We start from the raw sequence: 18,576 nt of genomic DNA, 5'->3' as shown, positions 1-18,576 counted from the left end.
GCTGTAATTTATATATATAAAAATGTAAATAGATTGTATATATGCTCATGATTCTATCGCATCTGTGATCTATTGACGATGAAAAAATAATAAATAGATATATGTTTTTGAAATAAATCTTTCTGTGTGGGACAATGTTGATATTTGAAAAGAATTGGAGTTAACCACTTGCATGCTAATGACAAGGTGAACTCGTCATGAGGCACACTGGAGCTGTGCTCATGACAAGGGCAACTCGTCATGTATAATCGGAAACATCAAAGCTCAGCGCAGGAGGGGAAAACCCCTTAGCAGCCAAGTGGTTAATACCCATATGTAGATTGCTTTCTAGGGGAGGTTTTCCGTTTTTGATTATAGTTCTTCCCTGCCTCCTCCTCCTAGTTTTGTGTATTCAGGGACCCTCTTGCGTTTTTGACTGTACCAGATCTTTATGCAGAGAACTATCCATTGAGAGCTGGTTAGTTTTTGCACTGTCCTTGCCTTGAGGAACCCTACAATAGGCAGATCCTCCACCCAGTGTTCCTGCGGCAAGAGAAGATCCTCTCAAAGCAGCTGCTTGATTGGAGGACAGAAGCTCATGTTAAGGAGTTCCGGTTGCCACACTTTCCTGGCCCAATCCGGTGTCATATAAAGACATTATATAAAGACATTGAGTTATTAGTTGTGAAGGATGTGGTCGTGCACAAGTAATAAGTCTCCACAATTGTCTTTTTACTGGGAGCCAAGTACCCCATAATAGCACTTGACTCTCTCGGGGTAGGAGAAGCAGAGCAGTGCAAGGCTAACTCAGGGGAGGTGGAGTGGGCTAGGAATCCCAATTAGCTGACACTCAACAACACTCAATACAGTATTGGCCAGGACATGCTTTTTCTTTTAAAAAAGAAAAACACTATTATTATATAGACACACACAACTAAATACTACATATTTAGTTACAAATATGCATCAGGTAGGTGGAAATAACTTTGGTGATAATCTCATATTTCACTTCTAGTCGGCGCTGAACCCCATAAACGCAATGCCCCCCAGATATACCATTACACTATAGGGGATGTCAAGCTGTTATCATCAATATATATATAAGCCAGGCCTACTTGGCTTGTCAAGGGTTTACCACATCAATATATATAAAGCAGGAATACTGGCTCAGTTAGTGTCACAACATTATTAAAACAACCACGTCAGGGTGTCATCACATTAATGCACAAGTTACTACTTGTGTAACGATATATCTGTAAGAGACATTAGTTAGTATTAGATTCCTTACCTTAGAATATCCCCAGGCGTCAGACTGGATCCGGAAATTTTTGCGTAGCAGTACCCTTGCGCGTCGGTAGGCGTCGTCTGCGGCTCCGCGTCCGTCGTCGGCGCCGTGATGACGTCGTCGGAGTACTTAGACGCCGCCTCCGCGTGCTGACGTCAGTTCTTAGACACAGCTTTTCCGCACCAGAAACGCAGAGCCATGTTAAAAACCAACACTGGTGCCATTGAAACTAGGGCCCTGAAAGGGGACAACCCTAACCCTAGATATTGGTTCGCAGAACGGGGAGGATGGGTGGGTCGGTAAGGAATCTAATACTAACTTGTGCATCTGAAAGAGACACGTTAGTATTAGATTCCTTACCCTAGAATAGATACCCCAGCAATACCAACCCCGGTGGTGGGTCTGCGAACCAATAATCACACCAGAAAGTCCTGGAGGACGGAACTGCCAAAGAAGCTATCCCTCCGGACTTGGCTGTCCAGGCAGTAGTGTCTTGCAAACGTGTGCAGCGATGCCCTCGTAGGCGCCTGACAGATGTCTTGTAAGGGCACACCCCTGCCCAGGGCAGTGGTAGTCGCCGTGGCTCGGGTAGAATGAGCCTGCAATCCAGCAGGAGGCTCCTTCCTAGCCAAGGAGTAGCATGCCTGGATACACAGGATGATCCACCGGGAGATGGTCCTCTTGTGCACCGCTTTCCCCTTCTTCGCGCCCACGTAACCCACAAAGAGTTGGTCATCCACCCGGAACTGGCGTGTGCGATCCAAGTAGAATGAGAGCGCACGTTTTGGGTCCAGACGGTGGAGCCGCTCTTCCTCTTTAGAGGGATGCGGTGGCGGGAAGAAGGTTGGCAAGGTGATAGACTGCCCGATGTGGAAGGCCGTGACAACCTTGGGCAGGAAAGAAGGTTTGGTACGCAGCACCACTTTGTCCGGATGGACAGAAAGGAAAGGTGGAGTACAAGAAAGGGCCTGGAGCGCACTCACTCTCCTGGCAGAGGTGATGGCAACCAGGAAAGCAGTCTTCAAAGTCAGAAGGCGAAGAGGACAGTTGTGAAGTGGCTCAAAGGGAGCGCACATCAGAAATGTAAGAACCAGGTTCAAGTCCCACTGAGGCATCACAAACGGAACAGGAGGAAACGTGTGTGTGATGCCCTTAAGAAATCGATTAACAATAGGGGACTTGAACAAAGAAGGTTGATCAGGCAGCCTGAGAAAGGCTGAAAGGGCAGAAAGGTAGCCCTTGATAGTGCCCAGAGCAGAGCCCTGCTGGGCAAGAGAAAGAAGGAAGAGAAGGACCTCAGAAAGAGGGGCATTGAGGGGATCCACAGCCTTTGCTGTGCACCATGCCACAAATCTGTTCCACCTGCAGGCGTATACCGACTTTGTGGAGGGACGCCTGGCTGTCAGGAGGCAAGTCAAATGGCCTCAACTGTCGCCGCTCAATCTCCAAGCATGGAGGTGGAGACTGGACAGGTTCGGGTGGAGGACCGTCCCCTGCTGCTGCGACAGAAGGTCCTCCTGAAGAGGCAGACGAACCGGGGGTATCGACTGACATACTGAGTAGCTCTGGATACCAGTACCTTCTCGCCCAGTCTGGAGCCACAAGGATGACTTGGGCCCGGTCGCGCTTGATCTTCTTCAGCACTCTGGGCAGAAGTGTTATAGGCGGAAAGGCGTACAACAGACCGCAACTCCACTCGCGACGAAAAGCGTCTCCGAGCGAGTGCCGCCTTGGAAATTCCAACGCGCAGAACTGATGACATTGCGCGTTCTCTTCGGTGGCGAATAGATCTAACCAAGGCTCTCCCCATCGCTGAAAGAGGCCTTGCGCCACGTCCGGGTTCAGACGCCATTCGTGATCCATCATGCACCGACGACTGAGCTCGTCCGCCCTGGCGTTCAGAGAACCTGCCAGGTGTTGAGCCACCAGGGTCACGCCCTGGCGTTCCAGCCATTGCCAAAGGCGAAGAGCCTCTTGACAAAGGATCCACGACCCCACCCCGCCTTGTTTGTTGCAGTACCACATGGCGGTGGTGTTTTCCGTGAATACCTGCACTACACTCCCCCGGACAGAGGGGAGGAATGCCTTCAGTGCCAGACGAATCGCCCGGAGCTCCAACAGGTTGATGTGGAGCCGGGTCTCCGCCGGAGACCAGAGGCCTCTGATCTCCGCCTCTCCCATGTGGCCTCCCCAGCCCTGGAGGGACTCGTCCGTCACAACTACGTGCTCCGTTTGGGGAAGGGAGAGGGATCTGCCGCTGACCCAATCGCGGTCCGTAAGCCACCACTGCAGCTGTCTCGCAGTGCCCTCCGAGATCAGGACGTAGTCGGATAGGTTGCCCTGATGCTGGGCCCACTGAAACTTCAGGTCCCACTGCAGAGCCAGCATCCGCCACCTGGCGTGATGCACCAGTAGGATGCAGGAGGCCATCAGCCCCAGAAGCCGCAGCGTCAACCTGACCGAAACCCGGGATAACGGCTGAAAGATGGGAATCAGAGCCTGAATATCCCGGACCCGCTGTTCGGGCGGATAAACCCGAAACCGCGCCGAGTCCAGAACCGCTCCGATGAAGAGGAGCTTCTGAGAGGGGCACAGGTGTGACTTCGGCACATTGATGGAGAACCCCAGCTGGTGCAGGAGGTCTGCCGTCGTCTGGAGGTGGCTGACGACTGTCTGGGGCGAGCCCGCCTTCAACAACCAGTCGTCGAGGTAGGGGAAGACTGAAACCCCTAACCTGCGCAGATGAGCTGCGACCACCGCCATCACCTTTGTGAACACCCGTGGGGCGCTGGTAAGGCCGAAGGGGAGCACGGTAAATTGAAAGTGCTCGTGGCCAACCATGAACCGCAGGTAGCACCGGTGGGCAGGCAGGATGGGAATATGAAAGTAAGCGTCCTGCAAGTCCAACGCTACCATCCAGTCTCCTGGGTCCAGGGCAGCCAGGACCTGAGCCAGTGTCAGCATCTTGAACTTCTCCTTCCGGAGGAAGCCGTTGACGTTCCTTAGGTCCAAGATAGGGCGTAGGCCCCCTTTGCCCTTCTTGGGTACCAGAAAGTAGTGGGAGTAGCAACCACACCCTACTTCTGGCCCAGGAACGCGCTCGATGGCCCCCTTGGCCAAGAGGGCCGTAACTTCCTCCTGCAGAAGTCGCAAATGATCCCCCGATACACGGTGGTTCTGTGGTGGCATGGCTGGTGGAGTCGCCTCGAAGGGGAGGGAGTAGCCCCTTCGGACGATTTGCAGCACCCACCTGTCCGATGTGACAGTGCGCCAGTGGTGATGGCGAACCCTGCCCCCCACTGGCGTCACATGGGCCTGAAAGCACGGACTAGGAGGGTTTTGAGGCGGATGCTGCGGGGGAAGGTGTGGACTGACCTCGCCGCTGCCCCGACCGCCCGGACGGCGGTTCCCACGGCCGCCACCGCGTTGGGTATTGCCCTGCGGAGCGTGGCTGGCGGCGCGTGTGGGTGCACCCCTTCCGTGGCCACGATAGGAGTGAAAGGCAGCCGATTGCTGGCGCTGGCCCGAGAGGCCCAAGGACTTGGCCGTAGCCCTGGAGTCCTTAAAGCGCTCAAGCGCATGGTCTGCCTTGTTGCCAAAGAGGCGACGGCCATCGAACGGCATGTCCATGAGTGTGTTCTGGACATCATCCGAGAAGTTGGCGGACCTCAGCCAGGCGTGGCGTCTGACCGCCACCGTCGTTGCCATCACTCTACCTAGCGAGTCGGTGGTATCCAGCCCACACCTGATGGAATACTTGGCTGCATCCCGGCCCTCCACAAGGGCTTGGCCGAGTTTGGTCCGTACCTCCAACGGACACTCTGGCAGCACCTCCGCGACCTTATCCCACACAGAGTGGGTGTAACGTCCCAAGAGGCAGGCGGTGTTGGAAGACCACAGGCCCAGACTAAGGCATGAGAAGATCTTCTTCCCATACTGGTCATACCTCTTGGATTCCCTGTCCGGCGGGGCCGACGGGAATACGGTCTGGGAATTGGAGGCCTGGATGACGAGGCTCTCGGGGGTAGGGTGGGAGGACAGGAAACATGGGTCGCCCGGGGCTGGGCGGTGGCGTCTGGCCACGTTCCTATCTACGGGTGAACCCGTAGCGGGCTTGGACCAAGTGCCCACAAGAACGTCGGTCAAGGCCTCATTAAAGGGCAGCAGAGGCTCGGCCGAGCTTGACTGCGGTTTAAGGACCTCAGTGAGGAGGTTAGTCCTCACGGCCGCGACGGGGAGCTCAAGGCCCAAGGCCTTGGCAGCCCTCATCAGCACCACACTATATGTTGCCCCCTCCTCCGAAGCCACGGTAGGAGGGGAGACAAAACCAGTGTCTGGAGAGGTGTCCAGGCCACTGGCCTCCCCAAGGTCTCCTGTCCAGTCCTCGTGAGACTGACACTCTCTGGTCAGAGGGTCCTCAGACCCCTCCCAGTCCTCTTCATCACCCATCTCCTGAAACTCAGGGTTCTCAACTAATGGGGCCTGTTCATAGAAGTGAAACTCTCCAAACGACGTCTGGAGCGGCGCCCATCGGGGCCGTCCCGGCGCCGGAACAGGAACGAAGGTGGAACCGGGGACGGCGCCGCCCGAGGACGGCGGCGGAGGCGACACCTGAGGGTCCGACGCCGGGGAGGTCGTAAGGTCCACCGGCGACGAACCAGATCCCGAAGGAGGTCCAGCGGCGTCCTGCGGCGCCGGGCCCGAAGGCGCCGGCGGCGCTGGAACAACTGAACCCCGAAGGCGCCGGCGGCGACGGGATAACGGGAACCTGCGGCGCCGGGCCCGAAGGCGTCGGCGGCGCCGGGGCCGAAGCACCCGACGGCGTCGGGGCAGATCCCCCCGACCCGCTTGGGGTCCCAGACGTGTCCGCTGGGCCCGAAGGCGCCGCAGAGCCCGTCGGAGGAGAGAGTGTCCTCATGGCCATGATGAAGCGCTCGATCTCCTCCGGCGTCGCGTTGAGCCCAGGGACCGTAGGGTATGGGGCTGGACGCGGCGCCCCCGACTCCGTCGGAGCCGCGTGGGTGGTGTCACCCGAACCCCCGGCCGCAGCGTGCGAGCGTCGGGGGGAGTCCGAAGAGCGATGACGCCGCTTGGACTTCTTGTGCCGCTTACCTGACGACGACTTCGACCCGGAGGAGTGCGGCCTACTCTCGGAACTGTGGTGGCTCCGAGACCGCGACCTGTCCCTCGACCTCCCATGGGATCGGGACCTCTCGTGGCGCGGGACCGACTGCCGGAGTTCGAGCCGCCTGCGGGACCGCTTCCGTCTGGCTTTCGAAGAGAGGGCCCGGCAGTCGGAGCAGGCCTTGTCGTCGTGGTCGACGCCGAGACAAGATAAACACACGCGGTGAGGATCCGTGACCGACATCAGGCGGTCGCAATCATCGCAGTGCTTAAAGCCGGGCATCCCTACGGCACCGTCGGAGTCGAAAGACTTCGAGAACAATCAAAAGTGATCAAAAAAGTTAGTCAAAAAGTGCTGCTTTTTCCAGATCTGCGCTTGCTGGCGCGGAAAAAAGAAGAACTGACGTCAGCACGCGGAGGCGGCGTCTAAGTACTCCGACGACGTCATCACGGCGCCCACGACGGACGCGGAGCCGCAGACGACGCCTACCGACACGCAAGGGTACTGCTACGCAAAAATTTCCGGATCCAGTCTGACGCCTGGGGATATTCTAAGGTAAGGAATCTAATACTAACGTGTCTCTTTCAGATAAAACTATCACATGTCATGATTCACCATTAAAACCAATGGAACCAAAATCTATAATCAGATGCATTCATTAAATTGCATTGGCCTTGCAATGTTCTTAAATAAGATTGTCATTAAAGCATTTTAAATAAAGCATTGCAATTTAAAACAACCACAAACATGTGTCTGAGTCTTTATGCGCCATACACCACATGAAGAAGCCATGGTGCCAATCCCTATGGTTCCTTGCACTCCAGAGCCAGAAAGCAAAAGACCTAGTCATATGAGTGATCAAGGTAATAGTAAGCATTCTACCCAGGTCATGCATCCTATGTCCTGGTATACATAGGGTCAGTTTGTAAAATTTTCTGGGGGCTGCTGCACTCCCTGCAGCTCCCACATATTCATCTTAGGACATTGCTGATGTCCTTGCCCCACTTTGAGAAACACACTACAATATATACAAAAAAGTAATGGATGGAGTGCTTGAATTAATCTCAGCCACCAGTAATTACTCAGGCCGCACCCCAATCCATTGTTATTTTGCACACCATGTCACCTCAAATTGGACCCAAATGCAAATCAGTCTTGACACAGCTCCAATAGGAACAGTCCAGCACGAACTGCCAAGCCAGGTCCTCCCTGAACTGAAAGACAAGCAACACAGGATCGGTTTTGTCCTAGTTATGGGCCCATCAGCCGGGTATAGCTTGGTTCCAGTGCCACTGTGTGCACAGTGTATCCGTGAGGGGAATAGTCACTCTGCTCTAAGTTCTAATGCAGCTTGACAACGCATACCTTTTCTTTGTCCTGTATACCATGGTCCATCGGGGGCACCTCCGTCTTATGACTCTTTAGGGGCAACAGGGGTGCATCAAGGCCCAGCGGCCACAGCTGGCTCCCTGTGGGCGCAGCAGCATTCCTCGTGCAGAGCCCGACCAAAGCCGTAGATCATGCCAAGGCCAGAATTACAAATTTAGTTGCCTCACGGCCACCCTGGATAGTTTTGGTCAGGGAAGCCCTAATGTTGCTGGAAATGCTGGTAATATTTGGGTCCTCTATGGCATGGGAGTAGGGGCTTAGGCGCAGCTAAAATTCGTTAATCATAGAACAAGACTAGGGGAGGAAACGATGCGCTTGCCAAATCACTCTATTCTCTTACATTCACAATCAGGCGGGGTGGTGGAAAAGGCAATGGGATTAACTTTACTGGTGGACGCTTGTACCACCAAGGTCGCTGGTGTGGGATGCTGTATAAGAAAGTTAGGATCACCTGTCACTGGTCTATGACAACCTGCTGCCTGCCAATTAAATGGTGGTTCTAAACATGATTTCGTCTAAGTCTCCAAAAGGGTGTCATTTAATGGTAATAGAAGGTCTGTAGGTACCTGGCCAGGCTTGAGTAACTCTGTCAGAGGTTTTAGTCTTTGCCTCCATAAGAGGAAGGTGTAGGTCTAGGACTTCTGCCATCCTACATATAACAGTGAAGGAGCTGCTTTCTTTATTCCTAGGCCCGGGAGGAAACACAAGGACAGTATGTTGAGAAGTCTCTAGCCCATTAGTATCCTGTAGCTCCTCAGTATACTGGGAGACAAAATCATCACCATTCTCATAACTGTCATTGCATGCACCAGTGGTGAAAAAACGGTGTAAAGTCTAAGCCCTACCACATGGTTGGGGCAAGGTATCCGAATCAGAAAGGTTGACGGTCGGCTATTAGCTGGTAGAAGTGGGGGCAGTTCAGTTGAGGTCGAGGTGAATTCTGCTCGGAGTCGGAAATGCTACAAGCCATCCTCCAGCACCAACAGCACCGGTGTCATTGGGAAGGAAACTGCTGCAGTGGATGATACCGGAACCAAAGTTGGCATGTTAGCTGGTGCGGAACCCGAGTGGGGTTCGAGGGGCACAGACAGTACAGAGGGCGTACCAGCTGATGTAAGTCAAACTGAAGGCCCCTGCGGATCCTTTGGACATGAAGGCATGCCAGATGGAGATGGCCTTTCAGAGCTCTCCCTAGTGAGAGACACTAGGGCTGCGAGTGATTTTATTTTTGGCAGATGTATTGACGATTTTGGGTGTGAAAAACGGGGAAAAACGGCGAAATAGCGTTTTTATAACATTTTAAATTGGGGGGATCTAAATAGTGATTTTAGCTGGGGAATTGATGTAGGTACACTGACACCTTCTTCCACGCTTGACTTCCTTTGCCCTGCCTCGCCCAGCCGTCTTTTGGGAATTGCTGTTTGCCGAGGTGGGCGCCATCTTAGGTAGGGCTGGGGCTGGGGCTGCGCTTTAGTCGCGCTGCCCTCCCGCCCTCCCAGGCTATTTAGAGCCGGTATTTTCAAGCCCTCGCTGCCTTTCAGAGCTCTCCCTAGTGAGAGACACTAGGGCTGCGAGTGATTTTATTTTTGGCAGATGTATTGACGATTTTGGGTGTGAAAAACGGGGAAAAACGGCGAAATAGCGTTTTTATAACATTTTAAATTGGGGGGATCTAAATAGTGATTTTAGCTGGGGAATTGATGTAGGTACACTGACACCTTCTTCCACGCTTGACTTCCTTTGCCCTGCCTCGCCCAGCCGTCTTTTGGGAATTGCTGTTTGCCGAGGTGGGCGCCATCTTAGGTAGGGCTGGGGCTGGGGCTGCGCTCTAGTCGCGCTGCCCTCCCACCCTCCTCACACTATAAAATGTGTATTCCGGCCAGACGGCGCAGCGGGCTGGCGCAGCGGGCGCGCCGGATGCGCGCCGAAGCCGCGCCTAAGCCAAGCCCGTCTGCGCCCGTCCGCGGCCGACCGGGGCCAGGGGCCACGACCCCTGCCCAAACTATCAGCGAGGCCCCAGAATCAAGTGGAATTTTTACTTATACAAGCCGCGAACTGCTATATTTGTCTGGTAAGACGATCACAAATACACACGACTGTGCTCACATGGGTCCTATGGATACCTATGGCCCTTTTAGCTGTTACAACTGTAGATGGGAATGTACCCCTACACTGAACCCTGTGACATTACATCTATCCACATCTCCTTTAAAATGCATCTATATGAATGTAAGATCACTACCTAAACATTCCACGTATATCTGGGACCTTCTTAATGAACAACAACCAGATTTAGTGTGTTTATCTGAGACATGGCTAGATGACCACAATATCCCAGACATAGTCATAGCCCTTCCCCCGGACTATAAGATACTGAATGTTAACAGAGCTAAGAAAAGGGGTGGCGGTGTAGCTCTACTGTTTAGAGACTATCTCTCATGCAGACAAGAAAGTATTGCACCGGTTGGAAATTATGACGCTCTGGCATTTACGGTGTCCATAAACACCAGTGTGCTATTTGGAGGCATTTTAATTTATAATCCTCCGGGCTGTAAATTAAATTTTAGTTCACAGTTACTCACACAGATCATGCCTGTCTGTTTGAAGAACAAGAACATCCTCCTTCTTGGAGATTTTAATATACATCTGGATAACAACAGTAGCTCCTTGACGAATCTATTAGTGGAAGATATGTCCATCCTGCAGTTATCTCAGAGAGTCCATCAACCAACACACAATGCAGGGCATACATTAGATTTGATATTTTCTAATATCGAATCTATTGACATCGACCCTTTAATCCCATTGGTATGGACCGATCACTATATGATCACCTTCCGCATTAATCTCCCCACCCCCCAGACTACAAAACATAGTGCATTTACAGCAAAAACAAGAAACTGGAAGTCCTTCACACTTGATAAATTCAGTAATCATTTTTTACATCCCTCCTGTACAAGTACCAATATCCAGGAGGAAATAGACCTTCTTCACAATAATATTAAAAATGCTCTTGAACACTGTTCGACCATCCAATCTCGTCATAAACCAGGCAACAAAAAATCAGAGAGATGGTACGGACCTGAGCTTAAACTTTTAAAAAGAAACTGCACCTCCCTCGAGCACAAATGGAGAGTATTTAAGACAGATGAGACCAAAGATAGTTTTAGGAAAGCTCAAGCACTCTATCACAGAGCGATTAGAAAGGCAAAAAAGGACTATTTCACACGCAGAGTGTCCGAGAATAAAAATTCATCAAAAGAACTTTTTAAAATTGTAAGAGAATTATGCAGCCCAACTAATCTCTCCGCACACCTCACTCCCTCACAAGAGAATTGTAATAAGCTCAATGATTTTTTTGTGAAAAAATTGATACCATCTATGCCTCTTTTCCAAAACCAAAGATGGAAAAAATTGACCAATATATACCAACTGCTGCACATACTGTCTGTCACACTTTTGGTCCGTTTTCAGAAGAGGAAGTAGGAAAGGCCATGCTAGAGGTCAAGTCTGGTTCTTCACTTGACCCATGTCCACATCACATTTTCTCCCAGCTTACCCCTGTAATATGTCCAGTAGTTACCAGAGTATTTAATCTCTCCCTCAGTTCTGCCGAATTCCCAACATCATGGAAACAGGCCCTAGTCACCCCTTTAGTAAAGAAGGCCGGGGCAGATGTGAACAATCCGGCCAATTACAGACCAATATCCCAGTTACCTTACTTATCAAAGGTCCTGGAAAAATTGGTCAACAGACGACTCTCCACATTTCTGGAAGTTAATGGTCTGCTGGACGCATCACAGACAGGGTTTCGGACAAATAACAGCACCGAAACCACTCTCTTGGCGGTGACAGACAGTATTAGAACCAAGGTAGATCAAGGTAGTACAGTCGTTCTGATACTCCTTGATTTATCAGCGGCTTTCGATACCGTACCCCACCATCAACTATTGAATACTTTGGCAGAGAAAGGAATTCAAGATAAAGCACTTGGATGGCTACAATCGTTCCTAGCGGATCGTACCCAATCAGTTCGCCTGGGTGATTATACATCCCCCCCACGACCTATAAAATACGGAGTTCCTCAGGGGGCATCGTTGAGCCCAACTTTGTTCAACGTGTTCGTCTCCTCGTTGGCAACCATCGGCAAAAAGTGGGGTGTCGAAATGTGCTCCTATGCGGATGACACCCAGTTGATGGTTACCATTGATGAAAATGATGACTCCAAAACTAGATTGACGAACTGCCTAACTGAACTGGCAACTTGGATGCAGGACCATTGTCTTAGACTTAATGCTGACAAATCTGAAATTCTACTGTTCGGCAGAAGCACACATGTCTGGGACAACAGTTGGTGGCCTAGTGATTTGGGCTTGCCTCCTAACCCAACTATACAAGCTAAAAATTTAGGAATAACACTGGATAAAGATTTATCCATGAAATCTCATGTTTCCATAGTTTGCGGCAGAGGTTTCGGCCTCTTGAAGATGCTTAGACGACTATTTCCTTGGGTTCCGACAGATTGCAGGAAAACATTAGTCCAAGCTCTACTGATGAGCAGGTTGGACTACGGTAATTCACTGTTTGTGGGAATGGCAGACTACCTATTTTCCAAATTGCAGTTGGTTCAGAATGCCGCTGCCAAAGCCATCTGTAATAAAAGGAAATACGACTCAGCAAAAAAATGCATGCGTGAGCTCCACTGGCTCCCAATGAGACAGCGAGCCACTTTTAAACTGTTGTGTATTTCTCACAAAGTCCTTCACGATACAGGCCCCATCATCCTACATGACAGGATTAGATTCCACAAACCCTCTAGAAACCTACGATCTATGACCTCAGGAAGAGCATCTATCACCCGAGCTCGGACTGTCAGGATGGGAGAGAGGGCCTTCTCTCACATTGCCGCAACAAAGTGGAACGAGTTACCTCCTAAACTCAGAACTACTGACTGCTTCCTTTCATTTAGGAAACAACTAAAAACATTCCTTTTTCCCAGGCCAGATCAATAATTTCCAATTACTGCTGTCATCAAGTCACTTGCAATTCTTTCCCAGCGCCGTGATGTCCTTTCAGGATGAATGTTAGCGCTTTACAAGTAAAATAAATACAAATACAAATAACGTGGCCACAAATGTGCAGAATGGCCTCCCCGAAGGCCTCCACTTACTGCAATGTTTCAGATGGACCAGAATATTCGGAGTGCATCAGGAAAAGACTCTGAATTGGCTCGAAAGGAGATCAGGAGAGGCATAGGGTTGCACATTGACCGCTGCTCTAAAGTTCAAAAGTGTCAGGAAAGGGCAAATTCCGGCTTTAACTTCTTATGCTCCTTCTTGGACTTACCAGAAGACTTCGACCGTGATAATAATCGGATGGATAAGGGAGACTTCCTTTCTAATTCAACCGGTCATACCATGGAGCCTTTCAATGTCTGGCAATATATGGCTTTGCCATGGAGTCCTGTATGATTCATGGGTGTGTAGTCATCATAGGCCCCCTTGCATCATAGACATAGTTCGTGTGGGTCTGTCACAGACATCTGTTTACAATAGAGCATACATGGCTTAAACCCTATTTTTCTCCGGGGGTAACAGTTTCCCTTGCACACTGGTAAATCTGTCTAAAAAACGATCTTGAAAAGATCAAGGAGTAGCTCCTGACCTGATCCGCATCTGGAGGCGCAGAAAGGAACAGACATCAGCATGCACGGGTGGCCCTTATATGTGGCTCAGCATGCCAGTTCTGGAGCAGTTAAACATTGGCGAGGAGCCAGACAACGTCCCCTACCAGCACACAGGAATACTGCTTTCTAGTTTCCAAATCCAGTATGACCCCTAGGGAATAATCACAAGGTCTGAAATCTTCGGATAGAAGTATCCATCAGAAATTCACATTAAGAGGGCCTGTAGCCCTAGTGTTCAGAAAAGTATCGAACTGTCATTTTAGACTGAGTGACAAGAATCGTGTATCTTAGTATATATGAATGCACAAACTAAGTAAATATAACAAAATATTGAAGGCTAAGGTTTTCAGGTTGTGCCTGAATGCTAGATACGGATGCCACACAAGGTTGTAACGAGCTTGAGGGCCTATACCTTTACCTTTGTGCTTGCAAAAGGATATTTTGTGCCCCCGTCAATCAATATTGGGAGCAGCCATGTTAAACAAAGGTATTTAGAGCAGACCCTTGTCCACGAGCAGTACACTGTTAATGGAGATTGAGGAGCATTAAACTGTGGGTTGCTTGGTGATCTGTGTTGATCATTGAAGTTTATTGCTATCTTGGTTTTTTAGAACTGCCCTAGCTGTCTCGCCAGCCTTGTGTAATCAAAAAATGTATAAATACAAAATTGATTACTATATACGTACATACAGGGGCTTGTGGTTAGCTCTTTTCATCATTTGGTCTGTCCAACTATCATTTATATTTTACTTCAGTATACTGCAGAAGGCTAGCGCTCAGCCCACTCGAGCCATTCGCTTTCATGCACTGGATGACAGCATTTGGCCTGATCACATGTGCATCGGCTTAAAAAGGAGTAGCCCAATGCTTTACATCGGAAATGTTTCTTTCTTACAATTCTTTTTCTTTTTTTTGTTTAGAAAGCCATTTTGTCTAATTCATGTTAAAACTAAACTATTATAGTAATACAAAGCTAATAATACCTTTTCTTTGCACCAATACAAATCATATTTTCCTATGATGTGCATTAAAACTGAAATGTGTTTCTAGAACTGTTCTAAGTACACCAGTTTGCTAGAAAGAACCTTTAGTGTTCTATTAAAATGATATACAGTGGCCAATTTATTGCTGTAGTTATATTTTCTTTTGAAAGCATATGGTCGCCACATTTTGGCGGTAGTATGATTTTTTTTCCTTTCTTTTGTATTGTTTTACACATACGTTAAAAAATACATTCACCAGATTCGAAAAGGCCAGGGCTATTGGCCTTGCTCAAGCTTGTTTTCATTGAAGCCCAAGAAAGGGGAGATGTAATTCAATGTCTTGCCCTGTTTGTCAGTTGTACTTGGCACTGCTGGGGGCCACTGTATTACTGTGGGTCCTTCCAGCTCACAGTGCAAAAGATGCCGACGTAGTAAATCCTCATATGGGATAAAGGTTGTATATGCAGTACAATTCTGTGATTTGGGTGACAGCAGTTCAACGATAGGAAGATTAAAGTGCCTCAGTCTTTACAAGCTGCCACAGGAAAAGGACACATTTCTCGACCAATGAGAGAGCTGTGTTTAGGGTCACAGGAATTTTTCTAATTTGTTCTCTAAAGCCAAAAAAGTCTTTAATGTCCTGGTTGAGTTTACAAAGTTTTCTTACATCTAGATTTTAACGTAACAAAAACAGTGTTGGAGCAGGACTCGTGTTTTAAGTGAATGAAAAGGGTTGTGGGGGCTTTAAAAGGTGGGTGGGCGCTCCGAAGGGTGTCTAATAAAAGGGGGTGGGCACAAAAAAGGGCATGGCCGAAGCACATCTAATAACACCCCCCTCCCAAAAAAGGCACTGCCTGTGTAACTACAGGTGTGGCCTAACTGCTGGCTATTGCTGCACTTGGAAAGTCAAGTGTACAAAGGGTATAACCTAGTTATTCATCTGGAATGAGACAGTACAACTAATGGTAAGCAACCAACAAGTTACTTACCTTCAATATAGCTCTGCCTGGGTGTTACTCTATCTAACTATAGATTTCTCACCTTGTGAATTTCGCCTGGGGCCAGCTTGAATGCGGGAAACTCAAAAGCAGTGCAACAGCCTCCTAACCTCACGAATAGCTAAGCCACGTGGGCTCATGAGGCACACCCCAAAAATAATGCCTCCTAGAATATATTCAAAACCCTCAGCAAAAATGACATTAATAACATCCTCACTGCGCTTAAACCCTCAAACCACTTCAAAAACCCATTACCATTAAATATCTTCAGTGAGATCAAATCCTCTTTATAATAAATGATAATAAACGCCTCACTTCAGCAAGGCACTATCCCGGACTGCCTAAAGTAGGACAGGTAACCCTATTCCGATCAAACCCACCGCAAATCGATTGAACCAAAAGAACTTCAGCCCTATTTCCAACATCCCAACGTTACCTAAGCTCATTGAAAAATGCATTCAGATCCAACTTTGCAACCGCATAAATCACTTTCAACTTCTAGACCAATTCTAATCCAGCTTCCATCAAGGCCACAGCACTGAATTGGCCCTCATGCACAAAGTGGATGACCTGCTAAAAATCTCAGACCAGAACGAATCCTGCCTTCTAATCCTCCTTGACTTATCATCTGCGTTCGATACGGTTAAACATGACAGTCTACCAAACTTACTTGAAAGGAGGATTGGGCTTTCAGGGTTCGTACTAAATTGGTTCACCTCATTCTCCACAGCAGGACTCAAAGAATTAAGGTTAACTAGTCCATTTCCAATGCAACACCAGTTACGTTACGGGTTCCACAAGGGTCCTTTCTCTCTTCTATGCTCGTCAACCTTTTCATGGAGCCTCTATCCGAAATCTTGAATTCCTCCAACACCCACTACCACATGTATGCGGATGACACCCAATTGTACCTAAAAACCTCTTCCCCAGCAGAGATTAGTTCCCGTAACACAACCCTACTAAAAACCCAAAACTGGCTAACCTGCAACCACCTCAAACTCAATTCCTCCTAAAAGTCACACCCAATCATGCACCAGAGATCGATCTATGGATACATTATCTAACTGCTCTCTACTGCACATCATGCATTATAGACTCCACAAGATCTCTGGGAATAACACCTGACAAGAATCTGAACATGCAGGAACACAGTAGTTCCACAGTCAAAGGGCCTTCTCGGGTATTGCACTGAGAATTTCGAACTCCCTACCACTTGAAATCAGACTGACTCCTCAACTGCATCTATCAAAAACAAAATTTAAAAAACTACTTATGAAAAAATTCCTGCCCTAGCTCATGCAATTCGATTCACGATCTACATCCTTGATGATTATCACTAGACTGTACAAGCATATCTTTTGTCTCATTGACTTGTCCTAGAGACGTTACCTTCTGCATTTCATGAACATACACAGTAATACCTCTCTTGATGATGTTGTTTGCTTTCCTATATTTCTTCTTTCCGAGCATTTGTAAAGCACTGTGATATCCTCTCAGGTCATGTTTGAGCTATATAAAACTTATAAATAAATAAGTGGTGCTGTGTGACTAGGCTTCCATTTCCAGACCGTATATAAGCGCACCCATGCATGCAGACGTCGGTTTCTTTCATCAACTTATCCATGCCCTCAGGCATAGAGCCCATCCACGAACCGAATGAACCAGGGTTTGTTTTCTTAAATTGGGATCTTTTTAGATGGAAGACACCCTACCACAGAAAGGGGAAGTGGGAGAACTGTGAAGAATCTGTGGTTGGATAGAGTATCCACCAGAAAGAGCGTTACCAAGGGTAAGTAACTTGTTCCTCGGATGGATACTTCTAACCGCAGATTCTTCACCTTGTGAATAGATAACAAAGAAGCAATTCCCAAGCTGGAGGGCTGTGGAATGGCTCAGACTAAAACATCTAAGACCGAGCAGGCAAAATGCCCATCTCAATGGACCTGGCTGTCAAAGCAGTAGTGCTCATCAGTATATGCGTTGATGCCCACATAGCTGCCTCACAACTATCCAGGATGCAGCTGTAGCAGCCTTGCCCTGGTGGAGTGAGACCTTAGACCTTTTTGTGGCTACTGCTTACCTAATGTGTTACAGATTTTAAAGCAGAGGAATATCCAATGCAAGATGGTCCGTTTCTGCACAATTTTTCCCTTTTCTGACCCAGAGCACCCCTCAAAGAGATGATTGTCCACATGATGTTTCGTGGTACGATCAATATAAAAGCTGAGTGCCTTCTTGGGGTCCAAACGATGGAGTCTCTCTTCCACTTTCGAGGGATGAAGTGGAGCAAAGAAGGTTGTAAAGGTGATTCCTTATCCAATATGAAAAGGCATCACCACCTTTGGGAGGAACGCTCAAGTCCTTAACACCAGTCCGTCAGGAAAAAAGTGATATAGGGAAGCACTGTGACCCTGCTAAAGGGGTGTACTTGGTGCTCAGTTATCAGTGTTCACCACAGGCCAGCCCTGAAACATTACTGATAAAAGGACTCAAATACGGTGATTGAGGCCCGGTGTCCCCATTGAATCCTGCAACTCTGTCTGACATAGGGGTTGTAGCAGTCAGCGCACTTGTGATGTGGGTATGGCATGTGTGCAGAGGTTTGAAACCTGCAGGGACATTCAAGTCAAAAACTGCAGATAGCATCATGTTGTCACTAGGAAGCCCTTTGGTAGCAAACCTAAGGTGGAAACATGAGGAGGGGAGAAACAAGCTCATTTTAGTAGCTGTTTGAGTCAGCGCCAGAGTATGATGTTAGGCTATGTCAATTTGTTAGTGAGAGATGAGGCTGGGAACTACAAAGGAGAAGAGCTGGGTGGTAAGAGATTTTGCTTTTACTTGATGACCCAAGCTGCAGAAATACATAGGCAGACCATTATTTATTCAGTTTTTGCTTTATATACTGGCAGCAGTACATTTGGATGCCATCTTCGTAAATGTAATAATTTATTTAGACCATCCTCCTCTTCGAGAAGAACTCTACTAAGTACATATTGCTACATAGCATTGCAATTCCAAACACTTTACACAAATGTCATTTTCAGAACAGATTCAGGCCGCTTGTTCTGATTACCTACTAATAGCTAAACCTCACCTAAGACCCCCTCAGTCCCCATCCTCTTTCGAGGGCC

At 48.8% G+C, this 18,576-nt stretch overlaps 1 protein-coding gene across 14 annotated transcripts in view; it reads right to left on the bottom strand.

The window, feature by feature from the left end:
- DEPDC5 (DEP domain containing 5, GATOR1 subcomplex subunit) overlaps positions 1 to 18,576 on the bottom strand; it is a 578,923-nt gene that overhangs the window by 12,258 nt on the left and 548,089 nt on the right. The gene's annotated exons all lie outside the window — the stretch shown is intronic.

This window comes from Lissotriton helveticus, chromosome 11 (genome assembly GCF_964261635.1).
Source record: "Lissotriton helveticus chromosome 11, aLisHel1.1, whole genome shotgun sequence".
Classification (NCBI taxonomy): domain Eukaryota; kingdom Metazoa; phylum Chordata; class Amphibia; order Caudata; family Salamandridae; genus Lissotriton; species Lissotriton helveticus.
Note: the sequence above shows the minus strand (reverse complement) of the source record. Positions and strands in the feature narration are given on the sequence as shown.